Here is a 20,740-nt window from a genome sequence, read left to right as displayed (position 1 = left end):
CATTCATCGCGGATGTTGTGCTTGAAAGCTTCTAGGGCCTCTGCATCCGGACATTCGACGATTTGATTTTTCTTTGTTAGGAACCGTGTCCAGAATTGCCTGGCCGATTCCTCTGGCTGCTGAATTATGTGGCTCAAGTCATCGGCATCTGGTGGTCGCACATAAGTGCCCTGAAATTTGTCGAGGAATGCGGCTTCCAGATCTTCCCAATAGCCAATGGACTCTGTTGGCAAGCTGTTGAGACAGTGCCGAGCTGGTCCTTTGAGTTTGAGTGGGAGGTATTTGATGGCGTGTAGGTCATCACCGCGGGCCATGTGGATGTGCAGGAGGAAATCCTCGATCCATACCACAGGATCTGTTGTGCCGTCATATGATTCTATATTTACGGGTTTGAAACCCTCTGGGATTTGATGATCCATTACTTCGTCTATGAAGCATAAGGGGTGTGTGGCGCCTCTGTAATGGGCTATGTCGCGACGCAGCTCGAATGAGTCTTGCCTGCTGTGTTCGGCCCGGCCGGACTTACTTTTACTGTATCCGGCGTGATGATTATCATCTCACATAGTGGCGTGCCCTCGTGATCCGTAGATCGATCTTGCATGTTTTGCTTTGTCCTCCAATACGTCTCGTAGGTGTGGCGTATTTCCCCATGCCTTTTTAGTTGAATGGCGTCGGGGTGCGGGCTGAGCTTTTGGCTGGAATGTCTCTCTGTCGCGGCCACGAGGTGGCCGATCAGCCACGTCATACGCCGGGGATGTAGGTTTTGGTGCTTCCTCCCCCAGTCGAGGTAGCAACCTGCACTTTGGGTAACTCTTGGAGGGGCGTTCGAGTTTATATTCCTCGGCCGCCAGGACTTCAGTCCATATGTCAGCTAGCAAATCTTGATCAGCTTGAAGCTGCTGCTGCTTTTTCTTAAGGCTATTTGCCATGGCTATAAGCCGGCGCTTGAAGCGCTCTTGTTCGACGGGATCCTCTGGCACGACGAATTCGTCATCGTCGAGGCTTGCCTTGTCTTCGGAGGGAGGCATGTAATTATCATCCTCTGCCTCTCCATCTGCCGCTCTCTCAGGAGGGCTGGCTCCTCCATCCTCCTGCTCTAATTCTTGCTGGAGGGGATTGTTGTTTTCTTCGGCATTGTCCGGAGTGCTATTATCTCCGGTGCCGGAATCACCACTTTTGCGTTGGAAGGACTTAGAGCGGCGCCGCTGACGCCGGCTCTTGGGTTGCTTTTTGGAGGGGTAATCCTCCGTTGTCTCGTCGCCATTGCCTTCTTTGGGTGTGTCCACCATGTATATATCGTATGATGAGGTGGCTGTCCAGTGCCCTGTGGGCAGTGGTTCCTCTTCATCTCCTGCATCGTCGTCCATACCGTCGATGTCCTCGGAGTCAAAGTCAAGCATGTTGGTTAAGTCGTCGACAGTGGCTACTAAGTGGGTGGTGGGTGGGCGGCGAATTTCTTTGTCATCCGCATCCCAATCCTGCCGGACGTAGTTTGGCCAGGACTCTCCTGATAAGGAGAGAGACCTTAATGAGTTCAATATGTCGCCAAAGGGTGAGTGCTAAAAAATATCCGCAGAGGTAAACTCCATGATCATCGCCCAATCGGATTCGACAGGAACGGGCGCAGGCGGTTCGGAGTCCGTGGCCGGAGAAGGATCCGGCAGTTTGGCAACACGGCTCTCATGAAGGGTAAGGTCGATATTCGGCTCGATCACCGCTGAGGATACGGCCTCCGTGACGGGGTCTATCCACCCGTCCATGGATGGCGCAACTGGCTCCGAATTGAGGCTCGGAGCAGCTGCCGGTGCGATCTCCTGAATACGGCCCTATGGTAGAGCTAAGTCGTACTCATCGTGACCGTGTGGCGCACAAGGCAGGGGCTCAAATCCATCGAAGATCAAGTCTCCGCGAATATCGGCTGTGTAGTTTAAGCTTCCAAACTTGACCTGGTGGCCAGGGGCGTAACTTTCGATCTGCTCCAATGGCCAAGTGAGTTTGCCCGAAGTGCGAAGCCGCTGAACACAAAGATTTGTCCGGGGAGAAAAGTCTCACCCTAGACTGCATCGCTATCGATGATCGTAGGAGCCATCAAGACTAACGGCGACGACACAGAGGAACTCTCAATGCAAGCACCAATGTGGGTGTCGAAACCGGCGGATCTCGGGTAGGGGGTCCCGAACTGTGCGTCTAAGGCGGATGGTAACAGGAGGCAGGGGACACAAGGTTTTACCCAGGTTCGGGCCCTCTTGATGGAGGTAAAACCCTACGTCCTGCTTGATTTATTCTTGATGATATGAGTACTACAAGAGTTGATCTACCACGAGAACGGAGAGGATAAACCCTAGAAGCTAGCCTATGGTATGATTGTATGTTGTCCTACGGACTAAAATCCTCCGGTTTATATAGACACCGGAGGGGGCTAGGGTTACACAAGGTCGGTTACAAAGGAGGAGATATCCATATCCGTACTGCCTAGCTTGCCTTCCACGCCAAGTAGAGTCCCATCCGGACACGAGATGAAGTCTTCAATCTTGTATCTTCATAGTCCAACAGTCCGGCCAAAGGATATAGTCCGGCTGTCCGGAGACCCCCTAATCCAGGACTCCCTCAGGTATCCATCCGTCTCTTCATGGCTGGGTGAAGCTTTGTGCAAGATGTCATGGCGCTTCTCGATGCATCCCGGCCATCCGCTGGTTCCTCCAGGGTGCCCGTCAACCGTCCTCCACACAGTAGTGAATTTGAAGTCCATCTTGAGCTTGAAGTCATGGGGTTGTCATCATCTTGACTCTCACATCTCCCCTATGAATCTCTCAATCAACCCCGTCTATGAGCATAGAAAAGTAAACTAATCCCGGGCAATGGTAACAAGGGGAATTGGGTTCATCCTACCTCATGATACTACTCAAGACATAACTTAAAATTCTCCTACTGCATGCATGGTGGAGAGGAATAATTCTAATGCAACAAAATCATAGGTATTGTAAAACATGATCAAATGACTTGCCTGGCTGACGGTCTTCAAACACTAGTGACTCGAGATAGCAAATTCGCACTCCGGAAATTCTATCGAGTCAAACAATAGCATAAATAAATAATCCACTAAATATCATAACAGCAAGCTAAAGGAAATCACACAAGCACTCAAACCAAAACCAAAGAAAACTCGAAGAACTCCAAACCAATAACTAGCAAGAAAAGAACATTTTATTTTACTGTAAATAAAAGTTCACCCTCTGTAACTACGGAAACTAATCTAAAATATACTATAATAGAGGAGAAATAAAATCCTAAATTAATTAGAACAACAGAAAATAGCAGCAAGCTAAATAAAACTAGAAACGTTGTTTTCGAGTAAAACTATTTTTAATAAAGAGTAAAAATACCCAAATAAATTCCTACTACTAGGCATGGTGAAAACTAAGCAGGGACAAAAAGAATCACCTAAAAATAATAATTCTAGCTCAATTTATAGCAGAAAAACTAATCTGACTAAAATTAATATAAAACTATTTTATAAACTAAAACATGGCTAAACATATTTTATACAGAAACTACCAGAAATTTGTAAACTAACAAAAAAATAAACAACTAAAAATATTAAACAACCTAAAAGATATAGACTTTACAAGAACAGAACTATTATGTTTTAAAAACATAAACTAAAAATAACAAAAAAAACAGGCGCTACTGGGCCTATCTAACACTTAGGCGAACACTAACTAAAACGCGCCGGTGGCTAAACAGAATAACCGACCGGTTTGATCAATTGAAATAAACCGTAACTAAACTGGGAAAAGACCAAACTATTCAAAAAAACCTAACCTTTCGTGTGATCTAATATAGACCCTAGGTTTCAGATCAGCCGGCAAGGGGAGGTGGCGTCTTACTACGGCGGTGGTCGACAGTGACAAAGGGTGGCGGCGGTCGGTGTCGAGCGGGGCAGGGTCTCCGGTGGTCGGCGAAGGTGGCGAAGACGTCGGGAAGAGGCGGCGGAGTGTTGCGGATGTGGTGGTGATGTCGAGGTCGCTCGGGGACGACGGAAACGGCCGGGGCGTCGAGGGCGTGGTCCTGGTGAGCTGCAGCTCCGGCGAAGAGCGGCAGTGCTCGGTCGGCTTCCTGTAGGCGTCGAGGGAGATCAAAAGGATGTCAGGGGGTGTGGGAGGATGAGGTGGTTCGTGTGGTGGAGCTTGGAGGTCAAGGGGTTGCTCACAGGCGGCGGTGGCGGCGACGAACTGCAGCGGCGGCAGCAAGATCGAAACGTCGACGGCGCGAGCTGCGGGTGTAGTCGGGATAGGGCTTTTGGGGAGTTCGGAAGAGGAAGGGCGTAGGTATTTGTAGGACATCAACTTGGAGCAGGGGGCGACTCGGGATCGTGATACCGTGGAATTCGGACGCGGTGGCGGCGTCGAACGCGCTCTGGCACGGCATAGTGTGGGCGAGGGGTTTCTTTTATTTTTTTTAAACTGAAAAGGCGGTCCAAGGGGGGTGCATTCGGTGGAATTTTTGGGCCAAGTTAGTAATGACACACCGTGGGAGTGGTGCGCCATTACTAGTTAAACTAGTAATGGCGCACCACACCCACGGTGCGCCATTACTAGTTTTTTTAAAAAAACTTTTGAAACTTTTTTTGAAAAAAACTTAGTAATGGCGCACCAGTGGACAATGCGCCATTACTAGTTAAAACTACTAATGGCGCACTGTCCACTGGTGCGCCATTACTAACAATTTTTTTTCAAAACTACTAATGGCGCACGGTGGGTGTGGTGCACCATTACTATGTCAACTAGTAATGGCGCACTATCCCATGGTGCGCCATTAGTAACAAATTTTTTTATTTCTTTTTTCAAAACTACTAATGGCGCACCACACACCAGGTGCGCCATTAGTAATATATTACATGGCGCACCTGTATGTGGTGCGCCATTACTATATAGCAATGGCGCACCACATACATGGTGCGCCATTAGTGTCCATATTATCTTTAGCCCTTTTCCTAGTAGTGTAGGTCAACATTTTGAATATGCCGACAAGTCATAGAGAAAACAACAAATAATAATACTAACACGATATGCAATTTGGCCGTGGGGCTCTAAGTTTTATATTTTTGCGAAAAGGAAGTTTTTCCCTACAACAAAGGTCTTGCTTGCAATTACTACAAAATGTTGGTAGTTATTGAGATGGTTCCACCAACCAATGTCTCATTCCCATTTATTAATTAACCCCTCAATTAATTTATTTGTTCGGTGTTGAGATTTCCAAAATACTCCAATTCTAGAGGCTCAAATGTCCGAAACCGGGGACACGTCTAGTCGATTAGGTTGTTTCTCTGCAGAGTCTTGTGCACTTTACCCGCAAGATTCGTTCCCTCCTTTATGTCCTCGCACTACATGGTGTTTAAAGACGGGACGAACGAAATAGGGTCTTCCGTAGAGTTTCTCTGGGCACTGCCGGTGCCCATCCATGTCCTTCCGTTCTTCTACATCTGCTGGCACCGTCCGTCCAGAGTCACGCCTAAGGTCAACCCAGCCAGAGCCCATAATGGCTTGCGGCTGCACAGGTAAGCTTTTGGTCAAGGGGTATCCATCCGTCTCTTCGTGGCTGGGTGAAGCTTTCCGCAAGATGTCATGGCGCTTCTCCATGCATCCCGGCCATCCGCTGGTTCCTCCAGGGTGCCCGTCAACCGTCCTCCACCCAGTAGTGAATTTGAAGTCCATCTTGAGCTTGAAGTCATGGGGTTGTCATCATCTTGACTCTCACATCTTCCCTATGAATCTCTCAACCAACCCCGTCTACGAGCATAGCAAAGTAAACTACATCGTCCCGGGCAATGGTAACAAGCGGGGCAGGGTCTCCGGTGGTCGGCGAAGGTGGCGAAGACGTCAGGGAGAGGCGGCGGAGTGTTGCGGATGCGGTGGTGATGTCGAGGTCTCTCGGGGATGACGGAAACGGCCGGGGCATCGAGGGCGTGGTCCTGGTGAGCTGCATCTCCGGCGAAGAGCGGCAGTGCTCGGGCGGCTTCCTGTAGGCGTCGAGGGAGATCAAAAGGATGTCAGGGGGTGTGGGAGGATGAGGTGGTTCGCGTGGTGGAGCTTGGAGGTCAAGGGGTTGCTCACAGGCGGCGGTGGCGGCGACGAACTGCAGCGGCGGCAGCGAGATCGAAACGTCGACGGCGCGAGCTGCGGTTGTAGTCGGGATAGGGTTTTTGGGGAGTTCGGAAGAGGAAGGGCGTAGGTATTTGTAGGACATCAACTTGGAGCAGGGGGCGACTCGGGATCGTGATACCGTGGAATTCGGACGCGGCGGCAGCGTCGAAGGCGCTCTGGCGCGGCATAGTGTGGGCGAGGGGAAAGAGATGAGGGCGGGCCCCGCGGTCAGTGAGAGAGAGAGAGAGGGGAGGAGGCGAGCGGGCCACCGAAGCGGAGGCGGCTCGGGCGTCGGGCGCTGAGGCAGGCCGGCTCGGTCGCTGGTGGGCTGCGGCTAGGGCGTCGGTTGGGCCGGTTGGCCTGGCTCGCGCCTGGGTCTTTTTTCCTATTTGTTTTTTTGAATTGCTAGAGAGAGAGAGAGAGAGAGAACTAATTAAAGAGAAACCTATAATATTTTTATATAGGACATATATATACAGTAAAATCAGAAAATTAAATCCTACAACGTGGACATTTTTCCAGAGGCAAAACAGAAACTAAAAAAACCATTTTCTACAAATTCCAAATAAAATCAAATTTGAATTCAAACATTTTGGCATTAATTTCTTCTGACATTTTGGAGTGTCATGTTAGCTCCTCTCATACTTTTGATCAAGTATTTGTTACGGATATTTGAAGTAAACTTTCAAATGCCAAGTTGAATCCAATTCACACAAAACCCAAATGCCTCTGAAAATTCCAAATGCCACACAATTTCAAACAATATGCATAGATGCTTAACTAATAATTGTAAAACATTCCAAATTGAAAATTTGGGATGTTATAGAATACCTTCGTCCAATATATCAATCTTTACCTATTGATCATTTCGAAACTCCTCCTCATGTCCGTGATCTCATTTGGGACCCCGAACAAACTTCGGTCATCAAATCACATAACTCAGAGTACAAATCGTCATTGAACGTTAAGCGTGTGGACCCTATGGGTTCGAGAACTATGTAGACATGACCGATACACATCTCCGGTCAATAACCAATAGCGGAACCTGGATGCTCATATTGGCTCCTACATATTCTATGAAGAACTTTATCGGTCAAACTGCATAACAACATCCGTCATTCCCTTTATCATCGGTATGTTACTTGCCCGAGATTCGATCGTCGGTATCAGCATACCTAGTTCAATCTCCTTACTGGCAAGTCTCTTTACTCGTTCGGAAATGCATCATCCCGTAACTAACTCATTAGTCACATTGCTTGCAAGGCTTATAGTGATGTGCATTACCGAGAGGGCTAGAGATACCTCTCCGATACCTATAGAGCATATTTTTAATCACCCAATTACGTTGTGACATTTGATAGCACACAAGGTATTCCTCCGGTATTCGGGAGTTGCGTAATCTCATAGTCAGAGGAATATGTATAAGTCATGAAGAAAGCAATAGCAATAAAACTTAACGATCATTACGCTAAGCTAATGGATGGATCTTGTCCATCACATCATTCTCTAATGATGTGATCCCGTTCATCAAATGACAACACATGTCTATGGTTAGGAAACTTAACCATCTTTGATTAACGAGTTAGTCAAGTAGAGGCATACTAGGGACACAATGTTTGTCTATGTATTCACACATGTACCAAGTTTCCAGTTAATACAATTCTAGCATGAAAATAAACATTTATCATGATATAAGGAAATATAAATAACAACTATATTATTGCCTCTAGGGCATATTTCCTTCAGTCTTCCACTTGCACTAGAGTAAATTATCTAGATTACATAGTAATGATTCTAACACCCATGGAGTCTTGGTGCTGATCATGTTTTGCTCGTAAGAGAGGCTTAGTCAACGGGTCTGCAACATTCAGATCCGTATGTATTTTGAAAATCTCTATGTCTCCCTCCTTGACTTGATCGCAGATGGAATTGAAGCGTCTCTTGATGTCTTTGGTTCTCTTGTGAAATCTGGATTCCTTTGCCAAGGCAATTTCTCTAGTATTGTCACAAAAGATTTTCATTGGACCCGATGCACTAGGTATAACACCTAGATCGGATATGAACTCCTTCATCCAGACTCCTTCATTTGCTGCTTCCGAAGCAGCTATGTACTCTTCTTCACACGTAGATCCCGCCACGACTCTCTGCTTGGAACTGCACCAACTAACAGCTCGACCATTCAATATAAATACGTATCCGGTTTGTGACTTAGAGTCATCCGGATCAGTGTCAAAGCTTGCATCGACTTAACCATTTATGACGAGCTCTTTGTCACCTGCATAAACAAGAAACATATCCTTAGTCCTTTTCAGGTATTTCAGGATGTTCTTGACCATTGTCCAGTGATCCACTACTGGATTACTTTGGTACCTCCCTGCTAAACTCATGGCAAGGCACACAACAGGTTTGGTACACAACATTGCATACATGATAGAACCTATGGCTAAGGCATAGGGAATGGCTTTCATTTTCTCTCTATCTTCTATAGTGGTTGGGCATTGAGTCTGACTCAACTTCACACCTTGTAACACAGGCAAGAACCCTTTTTTGACTGATCCATTTTGAACTTCTTCAAAACTTTATCAAGGTATGTGCTTTGTGAAAGTCCAATTAGGTGTCTTGATCTATCTCTATAGATCTTGATGCCCAATATATAAGAAGCTTCACCGAGGTCTTTCATTGAAAAATTCTTATTCAAGTATCCTTTTATGCTATCCATAAATTCTGTATGATTTCCAAGCAACAATATGTCCTCCACATATAATATTAGAAATGCTACAGAGCTTCCACTCACTTCCTTGTAAATACAAGCTTCTCCAAAAGTCTGTATAAAACCGTATGCTTTGATCACACTATCAAAGCGTATATTCCAACTCCGAGAGGCTTGCACCAGTCCATAAATGGATCGCTGGAGCTTGCACACTTTGTTAGCACCTTTAGGATCAACAAAACCTTCTCATTGCATCATATTTTAATATATCCATTAAGGAATGCAGTTTTGACATCCATTTGCGAAATTTCATAATCACAAAATGCGGCAATTGCTAACATGATTCAGACATATTTAAGCATCGCTACAGATGAGAAGGTCTCATCGTAGTCAACTCTTTGAACTTTTCAAAATCCTTTCGCAACAAGTCGAGCTTTGTCGATAGTAACATTACCGTCAACGCCAGTCTTCTTCTTGAAGATCCATTTATTCTCTATGGCTTGCCGATCATCGGGCAAGTCAACCAAAGTCCACACGTTGTTCTCATACATGGATCCCATCTTAGATTTCATGGCCTCAAGACACTTCGCGGAATCTGGGCTCATCATTACTTCCTCATAGTTTGTAGGTTCGTCATGGTCAAGTAACATGACCTCCAGAATAGGATTACCGTACCACTCTGGTGCGAATCGTACTCTGGTTGACCTACGAGGTTCAGTAGTTACTTGATCTGAAGTTTCATGATCATCATCATTAGCTTCCTCACTAATTGGTGTAGGAATCACTGGAACTGATTTCTGTGATGAACTACTTTCCAATTTGGGAGAAGGTACAATTACGTCATCAAGTTCTACTTTCCTCCCACTCACTTCTTTTGAGAGAAACTCCTTCTCTAGAAAGGATTCTGTCGTGGTGGGCGCACGGCAGATGCCAAGGGATGGCTGAAGATAGGAGGAGGCTCGAGGGCACTGGTGGGTTCCAGAGGTGAGGTCGGCATGAGCGAGCGCGAGACGCAAGACATACCCAGGTTCGGGGCTCTCCGGAGAGATAATACCCCTAGTCCTGCCGAGTGTAGTTGACGTGTATCAGTACAGTGTTGCTCCTTGAGCTGTATCAGGGAAGAAGGAAGGCAGGCCAAGGCTCAGGCTGCTCCCTCTCCATGTGTGTGTGCTCTATTGATCACTCTCTGTGTTCGCTCGTGCGAGTTGCTTGCTTGCTTGCTGCATGGAGGCTTCCTGGGGGGTTTTGTAGGTCAACCCCCCAGGGGTATGATACGTCTCCAACGTATCTATAATTTTTGATTTCTCCATGCTATATTATCTACTCTTTTTGATATTATTGGCCTTTATTATACACTTTTATATTATTTTTGGGACTCACCTATTAACCGGAGGCCCAACCCAGAATTGTTGTTTTTTTGCCAGTTTTAGGGTTTCGAAGAAAAGGAATATCAAACGGAATGAAACCTTCGAGAACGTGATTTTCTCAACGAACAAGACTTGGGAGACTTGGACGCTACATCAAGAAATAAAAGAGGAGGCCACGAGGTAGGGGGGCGCGCCTGCCTACCCTAGGCGTGCCCTCCACCCTCGTGGGCCCCCTGTTGCTCCACCGACGTACTCTTTCCTCCTATATATATCCACGTACCCCCAAACGACCAGAGACGGAGCCAAAACCCTAATTCCACCGCTGTAACTTTCTGTATCCACGAGATCCCATCTTGGGGCCTGTCCCGGATCTCCGCCGGAGGGGGCATCGATCACGGAGGGCTTCTACATCAACACCATAGCCCCTCCGATGAAGTGTGAGTAGTTTACCTGTAACACCCCGGATGTAACTTGCCATAATTGTATTCCAACTCTTGCCTTTTCCGGCACTAAGTTATGTTAATTTCTTCGTTGTCGGGGTTTTGTCTCCGTGTGTTTTGTCTTTGTCATGCATCTCATATCATGTCATCATGTGCATTGCATTTGCATATGTGTTCGTCTCATGCATCCGAGCATTTTCCCCGTTGTCCGTTTTGCATTCCGGCGCTCCTATGACCTCTGGTGTCCCTTTCTACCTCTTTTCGTGTGCGGGTGCTAAATGTTTTCGGATTGGACCGAGACTTTTCATGCGCCTTGGTTTACTACCGGTAGACCGCCTGTCAAGTTTCGTGCCATTTGGACTTCGTTTGATAATCCAACGGTTAACCGAGGGACCGAAAAGGCCTCGTGTCTGTTGCAGCCCAACACCCTTCCAAAGTGGCCCAAAACCCACCAAAACCCTCTCCATCACCTAGGTCGTTCGATCACGATCGCGTGGCCACAAACGGCACCTCATTTGGAGCTCCCTACCTCCCTCTACTTCTATATAAAGAACCCCCATCCGAAATCACTGACGAAACCGTAGAAAAACTCCACCCGCCGCCACTGGACGAAATCCGAATGGCCGGACGTGTCCGCCCCACTCCCCCTCGGCCAATCTCCACGTGAAACGTGTCCCCGCCCGGTGCCCACTTCGTCACCGACGCCTGCGGCCCGCCGAAGCCCGGGGAGGGCCCCATGGCCCGTCCTACCGTGTCGCCCGCTCCCGCCGTCTTCTTCCTCAAGCCCGCGCCGCCCCGCCTGTTCCGGTCGCCACGCCGCACGCTCCTCGCCGGCCGGACCAGAGCACCGACGTGGCCAGCACGACTCGCCGATGCCGCATCTCGCCGGCCCACGCCTCCTCGTCGCCGGCGTGCACCACCTCCACCGCACGCCAAGTCCGTCCCCCTCGCCGGCTCCTTCCTCGGCAAGACCGGCAAGCTTCGTCGCGCCGGCCGCCGTGGCCATTTACTCCGGCGAACTCGAGCTACTACAGTACCCGACGAACCCTAGATCTCAGATCCAAAATTCTCGGGGTTGACTTTATCCCCTCTCCAGTTTTTTTGCATACGTTGACGCATCATAACTTCATCACCGTGTCTCCAATTTGTGTGTGTAGCATATCAGAATGTTCGTCTCGAAGAGTACTTCATTTCATCTCATTGCATCATTTTAATTTGAGCTCATCTTGATGCCTGAAATGCTGTTGGAAGAGGGCTATGTGATGTTAGTTTCAGGTTATTATCAGCAAATGCACTTTTGTCATTTTTGCCATGATTAATCCGTGTATGCTACGTTCCTGAGCTCTACATGTGTTTTGAACTATGCCATGCCATCTTTGCAAGGGTGTATGCCATGTATTTTTGTGATCTCTGTGGTGACTAGCACAGGCATGCAAAGTAGCTTACTTAATGTTGCTGATTTCAGGGACTTAGAATTATTCTAAGTCACTGCCCTGCTGTAATTTTTATGCCATGTGTTCATGTTGATACCTAGTGATCTGTGCCTCTTTTGAGAATGATCAGTAATGATGTTTTGTAGATATTGTGGTGCTCTATCCATTCATGTCTTTGTTTGCATTTATGGAGCACCCTAGCTTGAGTCAATCGAGCTCTACTTTTGCTATAAAATGTTCGTGGCAGATTGTTAACATGTTTAGCAATTTTGCCGAGCTTGTTGTAGTTGATCCGTGCATGATATGATGTTGTTCTTGCCATGTCTAGCTTCTATGCCATGTCTACTTGCTGGGTGTATGCTTAATTTGTCATGTCTTGCCTCGTAGGGAGTGCATCGAGCTCGTAAACATGCCTACTTGATATCTGTTTTGCCATGTTCCAGTTTTTCACAAAGTCTGAATCTGTTAACGATAATTGCTATGTTCACGTGGTTGCAATCGTATCTTTTGATCCCTTTTGGCTTATGGTCATTTAGGGACTTTTGTTGTATGCTTTGAGTAGCTTCATGCCATGCTTTGCTTTGCCATGATATGTTCCTGTAGCATGTAGTTATCATGCTCTAAACTTTGTTTCCTGATGTTAAATTCCTGACTTGTTGATTATTCCGCAAAGTCTGTAACATGTTATCATTTTGCACTTTTGCCATGCTTGTTTGAACCTACTATTAAGTGAATTAGCCGTAGCTCAGTGTTCATCTTTTGTCAAGCATCTTGAGTGGATCCCTTCCATGTATTTTGTTGCCATGTTTGAGTGCAGTAGCTTATTTATCTTGATGCATTTAGAAGGCTACTTGCTGTTAATCGCAGACCCATGCCATATTTGTTTTGCTTTCCATTTCCAAACCGTGCATCTGATTCCGGTGATCTTTATATCGATTTCGACCGAAATCAACTCCTCTTTCCAGTGGCACTCTTGGATTTCCATGTTGGGGCTAGGTTCAATCATTCCTTTCCAAATCTTGCATATGCATCACATATTGCATCCCGCATATCATACCATGTTTGCATCATGTTGCTTGAGCATTGCACATGGTTGATTATGTTCCTTTTTGCTTGTTGTTCTTGCTTGGGTAGAGCTGGGAGACGAGTATGTGATCGAGGATCCCGTTGAGTACGCTTACGAGGATCAAGGCAACTCTGAGAACTTTGCAGGCAAGATGACCATACCCTCGAAATCACTTCTATCTTTGCTTGCTAGATGCTCGCTCTTTTGCTATGCCTATGCTACGATACCTACCACTAGCTTATCATGCCTCCCATATTGCCATGTCAAACCCCTAACCCACCTTGTCCTAGCAAACCATTGTTTGGCTATGTTACCGCTTTGCTCAGCCCCTCTTATAGCGTTGCTAGTTGCAGGTGAAGATTGGAGATTGTTCCTTGTTGGAACATGTTTATTGTTGGGATATCACCATATTATCTTGATTATCTTAATGCACCTATATACTTGGTAAAGGGTGGAAGGCTCAGCCTTATGCCTGGTGTTTTGTTCCACTCTTGCCGCCCTAGTTTCCGTCATATCGGTGTTATGTTCCTGGATTTCACGTTCCTTACACGGTTGGGTTATAATGGGAAACCCTTGACAGTTCGCCTTGAATAAAACTCCTCCAGCAATGCCCAACCTTGGTTTTACCATTTGCCACCTAGCCTCTTTTTCCCTTGGGTTTCGAGAGCCCAAGGGTCACATTCATTAAACCACCTAGGCCAGTGCTCCTCTGAGTGTTGGTCCAAAACAGGGCCACTTGCAGCGCCACCTCGGGGAAACTTGAGGGTTGGTTTTAGTTGTACATAGTGTTCATCTGAGTGTACCATGAGAACGAGATATGTTCAGCTCCTATCGGGATTTGTCGGCACATTCGGGCGGTGTTGCTGGACTTGTTTTACCATTGTCGAGATGTCTTGTAACCGGGATGCCGAGTCTGATTGGATTGTCTTGGGAGAAGGAATATCCTTCGTTGACCGTGAGAGATTGTGATGGGCTAAGTTGGGACACACTTGCAGGGATTTGAACTTTCGAAAGCTGTGCCCGCGGTTATGGGCAGATGGGAATTTGTTAATGTCCGGTTGTAGAAGACTTGAACTTAACTTAATTAAAATGAATCAATTGAGTGTGTGGCCGTGATGGTCTCTTTTCGGCGGAGTCCAGGAAGAGAACATGGCCTCGTGTTATGCTTGAACGTAGGTTGTTCTAGGATCACTTCTTGATCATAGTTCATCGACCATGCTTTTTCCTTCTCTTCTCGCTCTCACTTGTGTATGTTAGCCACCATATATGCTAGTCGCTTGTTGCAGCTCCACATCATACCTTTTACCCTTCCTATAAGCTTATATAGTCTTGATCGCGAGGGTGTGAGATTGCTGAGTCCTCGTGACTCACAGATTCCTTCCGAAACCAAATGCAGGGACCGATTATACCATTCCAGGAGATTCAACTGAGCTCAAGTGGGAGTTCAATGAGGACTCAGGACGATACTACGTGTCTTTCCTAGATGATCAGTAGTGGTGCCCAGTTGGGGCGATCGGGGATTATGTTGCATTTGGGGTTTATCTTTATTTTGGTTCTGTAGTCAAACCTTGAGTGTAACTGGATGATTGTAATGTTATTTATGCTATTTGTGTGATGTGGTGAGTGTAAGCCAACTATGTATCTTTTCCCCTTATTTATTACATGGGTTGTTGTGAAGATTACCTCACTTGCGACATTGTTTTCAATGCGGTTATACCTCTAAGTTGTGCTTCGACACGTGGGAGATATAGCCGCATCGAGGGCATTACAAGTTGGTAATCAGAGCCTTCCCTGACCTTAGGAGCCCCCTGCTTGATCGACTCGCTGGTGTTGTTGAGTCTAGAAAAAATGTTTTGAGTCATTTAGGATTATATATATTGGAGAGTAGGACTTCTTTTTACTCCTCAGTCCCTTTGTCGCTCTAGTGAGGCATCCTGACGTATAGTTTTGACTCTTCTCTTCTCAAATTTCACAAAAAAATATTTTAGGATCACGCGGGTATCTTGAAATCGTTCCGATCGATTTGTGACGAGAACATTGTTCTTGGTGCCTCCTGACATTTAGGGGTTGTGGCAGTGTCCCGGGGAGTTGAGCTCCGAGGTGTTGTCGTCACAATTTTATCGTTGCAGTTCTGGAATACCTGAGTTTCGCCGACATCGAAAATCTCTTTTATGTAGTTGTTGGTGAGATAACCTCGACGCCACCCAGTACTGGGGCAGGAGTTCGGGAGTATTGCCATAACTCGTATAACGGATGCTTTTTGAAGGTTGAGGTAAATGATTTCCTAAGGTTTCTTGGTTATGTGTTGAAGGATGGATATAGCTGGATGTAGGATTTGCTAGCTTTGGGTGAGATATTATGCTTCCCCTGTATTCCCAACACCCGATTGCATAACCGGAAAGGTTCAGGAGTTTCATAGGTGGGAATTCTTGTAGCTCTAGCATTTCTTCCGCGGATATTTGGTTTGTGATTGGGTAATCCTCACCAAGTATTTGTTCATGTCTGTACCTTGTTGTTTTATTCTTCTACCTCTATCTAAGTGGCTTCTCAATTTATGGAAATGTGACCATTTCAATTGGAATGCATTCGTTCATTTTGTTCGGATGTTAAGACTATATGTTGCAAGTTCAATCCATTTGATTTAGCTTCAATATATGTCTGTCAAGATGCTAACGGATGTCACCCTCTCCAGGATGGCTCCTCCAATGCGTACGACTCCGAAACCTGATCCGCCACCACCACCTCCACCTCCGGAGGCATGGCAAGCTATGATGGCCGCTACCAATGCAAACACGCAGCTGATCATGCAACTCTTGCAAGAACGCAACCAAGGCCATGGCAACAATCAGAATCAGTTTGCTACACTCAACCAGTTCCTCGCTAACCAGCCAAAGACCTTCAACAACTGCGTCGAGGAAACAGACGCTGATGATTGGCTCGTGGATATCTGCAAACATTTCGAGTGCAGCAACGTCAGGCCTGAGGACTATGTCAAGTTTGCCTCCTTCCAACTCAAAGACTAAGCTGCAGAATGGTTTCAGCAATACAATGATTCCAGAGGAGGCCGTGTGATTACCTGGGATGAATTCTGTCAAGACTTCAAAGCTCACCACATTCCTCAGAGTGTTGTTGAGAGAAAGCATGAGGAATTCCGCAACCTGAAGCAAGGCAGCTTGTCTGGTTACCAGTATAACATCATGTTCCAGAAGCTCGCTCGTTTCGCCAAGCAGGACGTCCCTGACGAGAAGAGCATGATTTATCAATTCATGGGTGGTCTCAGAGAAGATCTCCAACTTGCTCTCGTGCTTTTCGAGCCTCAGAAGTACGATGAGTTTTACAACATGGCACTGAAACAAGAGACTGCTCAACTCAAGTGCGATGCTTCCAAGAAGCGAGTCAGAGATGCAACTCCTTCTTCCTCAACTCAAGTGGCTAAGCAGCAAAACTATTGGCTGCCTCCTCCTCCGTTTTGTCAGCCTTATCAACAGAAGAGCAAAGGTTGCAACGGATCTTCCCCCCCCCCCCACCCAGGCTTTTAGAACAAGACTTCGTCTCATGCTCCAAGATCAAGTGCTCCGTATCACCGTCCACTCTCGGAGGTCACGTGCAACAAGTGTCAGTAGAAGGGTCACTATGCCAACAAATGCTTCAATCGGAGGCGTCTTCCTCCTCCTCCTCCAGTGAGATCTACTAGTACCGCAGTGGTCAAACATAATCCCAAGCACGCGAAGGTCAACATGATGAATGCAGCTCAGGCAAAGGACTCGTCAGATGTCATCATGGTAACCTTCCTGTTAATGATGTTCCTGCAAAAGTTCTTTTTGACACTGGTGCATCGCTTTCTTTTATTTCAAGACCATTTGTTGCCAAGCATGAATTTGTGACCAAAAAGATTCCTTCCCCGTTGAAGATTGTGTCCCCGGGCAAGCAAATGACATCTAACGTTTGCGTCCCGGATGTTACTATCACGTTGGGCGACTATAAGTTTCTATCCTCTCAAGTGGTCCTTGGTAACTCGGATATTGATCTTATTCTTGGAATGGACTGGCTTTCTAAGCATAAGGCTCACCTTGATTGTGCTACCAGGCAGATTCAATTAACACATTCGTCTGAGGATGTAATCGTCTTTGTCGCTCGTGATGATACCATCCGACTATTTTCTCTCAATGAGAAGGGTGAGCTGGATGCCATTTCTCAGATCCTAGTCATTTGTGAATATCAAGACGTCTTTCCAGAAGAGCTTCCAGGAATGCCTCCGCACCGGCCAGTTGAAGTCGTCATCGATCTTGAGCCTGGCATGGAACCTGTTTGCAAACGTCCTTACAAGCTTGGACCTGAAGAGTTGAAGGAGCTGAACAAACAACCTGATATTCAAGAGCGTGTGGGTCTCATCCGACCAAGTTCTTCTCCATGGGGTTGTGGTGTTCTTTTCGTCAAGAAGAAGGATGGAACGGACCGACTTTGTGTCGACTACCGTCCATTGAACAAGAAGACCATAAAGAACAAGTACCCACTTCCCAACATCAACGAGCTATTTGAACAACTCAAAGGTGCTCAAGTATTCTCCATGCTTGATCTCCGTATGGGCTATCATCAGATTCGCAATTGTGAAGAAGATATCCCCAAGACAGCATTCAGAACAAGCTATGGTTCATATGAATACACTGTCATGTCTTTCGGCCTCGTCAACGCTCCTCCGACATTCTCTTGCATGATGAACTTCATCTTCAACGCCTAGACAAATGACTTCGTCTTGGTCTACCTCGATGACATTTTGGTCTTTTCCAAGAACAAGGAGGATCATGCCAAGCACTTGCGTTTGGTGCTGGATAAACTCAGAGAACATCAGTTCTATGCGAAGTTTTCTAAGTGCGAGTTTTGGCTCGATGAGGTTCTCTACCTTGGGCATATCATTTCTGCCAAGGGCATAGCGGTTAATCCTAAGAAGGTGTCTGCAATTGTGAATTGGGAACCACCTCAGAATGTGAAGCAACTCTGCAGCTTCCTTGGGCTCGCAAGCTATTGTCGAAGGTTCGTTGAGAACTTCTCAAGGATCGCGAAGCCTCTTTCCAACCTTCTCCTGAAGCACGTGAAGTATGTCTGGTCTCCTGAATGTGACATCGCTTTCAACACCCTGAAAGAGAAGTTAGTCACTGCTCCAGTTATGACTCCTCCTGATGAATCCAAACCGTTCGAGGTCTTTTGTGATGCTTCCCTTCAAGGTCTTGGTGCAATGTTGATGCAAGAGAAGAAAGTTGTGGCTTATACCTCTCGCCAGATGAAGCCCAATGAAAAGAACTACCCCACTCATGACCTCGAGTTGGCGGCAGTTGTCCATGCTCTTTTAACTTGGAGACATCTCTTATTGGGAAGAAAAGTGGACATCTTCACTGATCATAAGAGTCTCAAGTACATCTTCACTCAGCCTAATCTCAACCTCAGGCAGACTCGTTGGGTCGAAATGATTCAAGAGTATAATCCGAGTATCGAATATACTCCAGGCAAGGACAATGTTATTGCTAACGCATTGAGCAGGAAGGCTTACTACAACAGTTTGATTCTCAAGCCTTACCAACCGGAGCTTCGTGAAGCTTTCCGCAAACTCAATCTGCAAGTTGTTCCTCAAGGATTTCTGGCCAACCTCCAAGTCTCTCCTACTTTGGAAGATCAGATTCGCGAGGCTCAACTTCTTGATGCTATGGTGAAGAAGGTCAAGATTGGGATTGCCAAGAGTCAACCCAAGTACAAGTGCTATCGTCTTGATGACAAGGATACTCTATTCTTCGAGGATCGCATTGTTGTGCCTAAAGGTGACCTTCGTAAAGTCATTATGAACGAGGCTCACAATTCACTTCTCTCTATTCACCCTGGAAGTACAAAGATGTACCAGAACCTCAAGCAGTCGTATTGGTGGACTCTAATGAAGCGTGAGATTGCTCAGTACGTGAACGAATGTGATGTCTGCAGAGGAGTGAAAGCAGAACACCAACGACCAGCTGGTCTCCTCCAACCTCTTTCCATTCCAGAATGGAAGTTTGACCATACTGAGATGGACTTCGTGACTGGATTTCCAAAGTCCAAGCGTGGCAATAATGCTATCTTAGTTGTCATCGACAAACTCACTAAAGTGGCTCATTTCCTTCCTATCAAAGAATCTATCACAATAGCTCAGTTGGCAGAGCTATATACCTCCAGGATTGTCTCCCTTCACGGCATTCCGCAGTTGATATCTTCAGATCGCGGAAGCATCTTCACCTCTAAGTTATGGGATTCTTTTCAGAAGGCCATGGGCACCAACATTCGCTTCAGCACAACTTTTCATCCTCAAACTAGTGGCCAACTCGAGCGAGTAAATCAGATTCTTGAAGATATGCTCAGGTCATGCGTCATCTCCTTCGGTATGAAGTGGGAAGATTGTCTTCCATATGCCGAGTTCTCCTACAACAACAGCTTCCAAGCGAGTTCGGGCAATGCCCCATTTGAGATTCTCTATGGAAGAAAGTGTTGTACTCCTCTTAACTAGTCAGAGACTGGTGAACGTCAACTTCTGGGAAATGACTTGATCACAGAGGCAGAAGAAATGTGCAAAGTCATTCGTGATAATCTCAAAGCCGCACAATCGCGCCAGAAGAGTTACTATGATAGCAAGCATCATGACTTGGCTTTCGAGATCGGAGACCATGTCTACCTCCGCGTCTCTCCAATGAAAGGTCCTCGTCGTTCGGTATCAAAGGGAAGCTTGCCCCTAGATACGTGGGTCCTTTCAAGATCATTAGCAAAAGAGGCGATCTCGCCTATCAACTTGAGCTTCCCTCCAACTTTGCAAACGTGCACGACGTGTTTCATGTCTCTCAACTCCGCAAGTGTTTCAAGACTCCTAAATGCACTGTCAACTTCGAAGACATTGATCTCCAAGAAGACATCTCTTATCATGAGCACCCCGTTGCTATTCTTGAAGAAACTGAGCGCAAGACTCGCAACAAGTCTATCAAATTCCTCAAAGTCAAGTGGTCACATCATTCCGACCGTGAAGCTACCTGGGAACGCGAGGATCACCTCCGTTCTGAGTACCCAGAGTTTTTCTAGTCCTAGATCTCGGGACGAGATCCTTTCGTAGTGGTGGAGTGTTGTAACACCCCGGATGTAACTTGCCATAATTGTATTCCAACTCTTGCCTTTTCTGGCACTAAGTTATGTTATTTTCCTGGTTGTCGGGTTTTTGTCTCCATGTGTTTTGTCTTTGTCATGCATCTCATATCATGTCATCATGTGCATTGCATTTGCATACGTGTTTGTCTCATGCATCCGAGCATTTTCCCCGTTGTCCGTTTTGCATTCCGGCGCTCCTATGTCCTCCGGTGTCCCTTTCTACCTCTTTTCGTGTGCGGTTGCTAAACGTTTTCCGATTGGACCGAGACTTGTCATGCGACCTTGGTTTACTACCGGTAGACCGCCTGTCAAGTTTCGTGCCATTTGGACTTTGTTTGATACTCCAACGGTTACTCGAGGGACCGAAAAGGCCTCGTGTGTGTTGCAGCCCAACCCCCTTCCAAAGTGACCCAAAACCCACCAAAACCCTCT

The sequence above is a fragment of the Triticum urartu genome, chromosome 7 (genome assembly GCF_003073215.2).
Source record: "Triticum urartu cultivar G1812 chromosome 7, Tu2.1, whole genome shotgun sequence".
Lineage (NCBI taxonomy): Eukaryota > Viridiplantae > Streptophyta > Magnoliopsida > Poales > Poaceae > Triticum > Triticum urartu.
The sequence above is the reverse complement of the archived record's forward strand: the minus strand, read 5'-3'. Positions refer to the sequence as shown.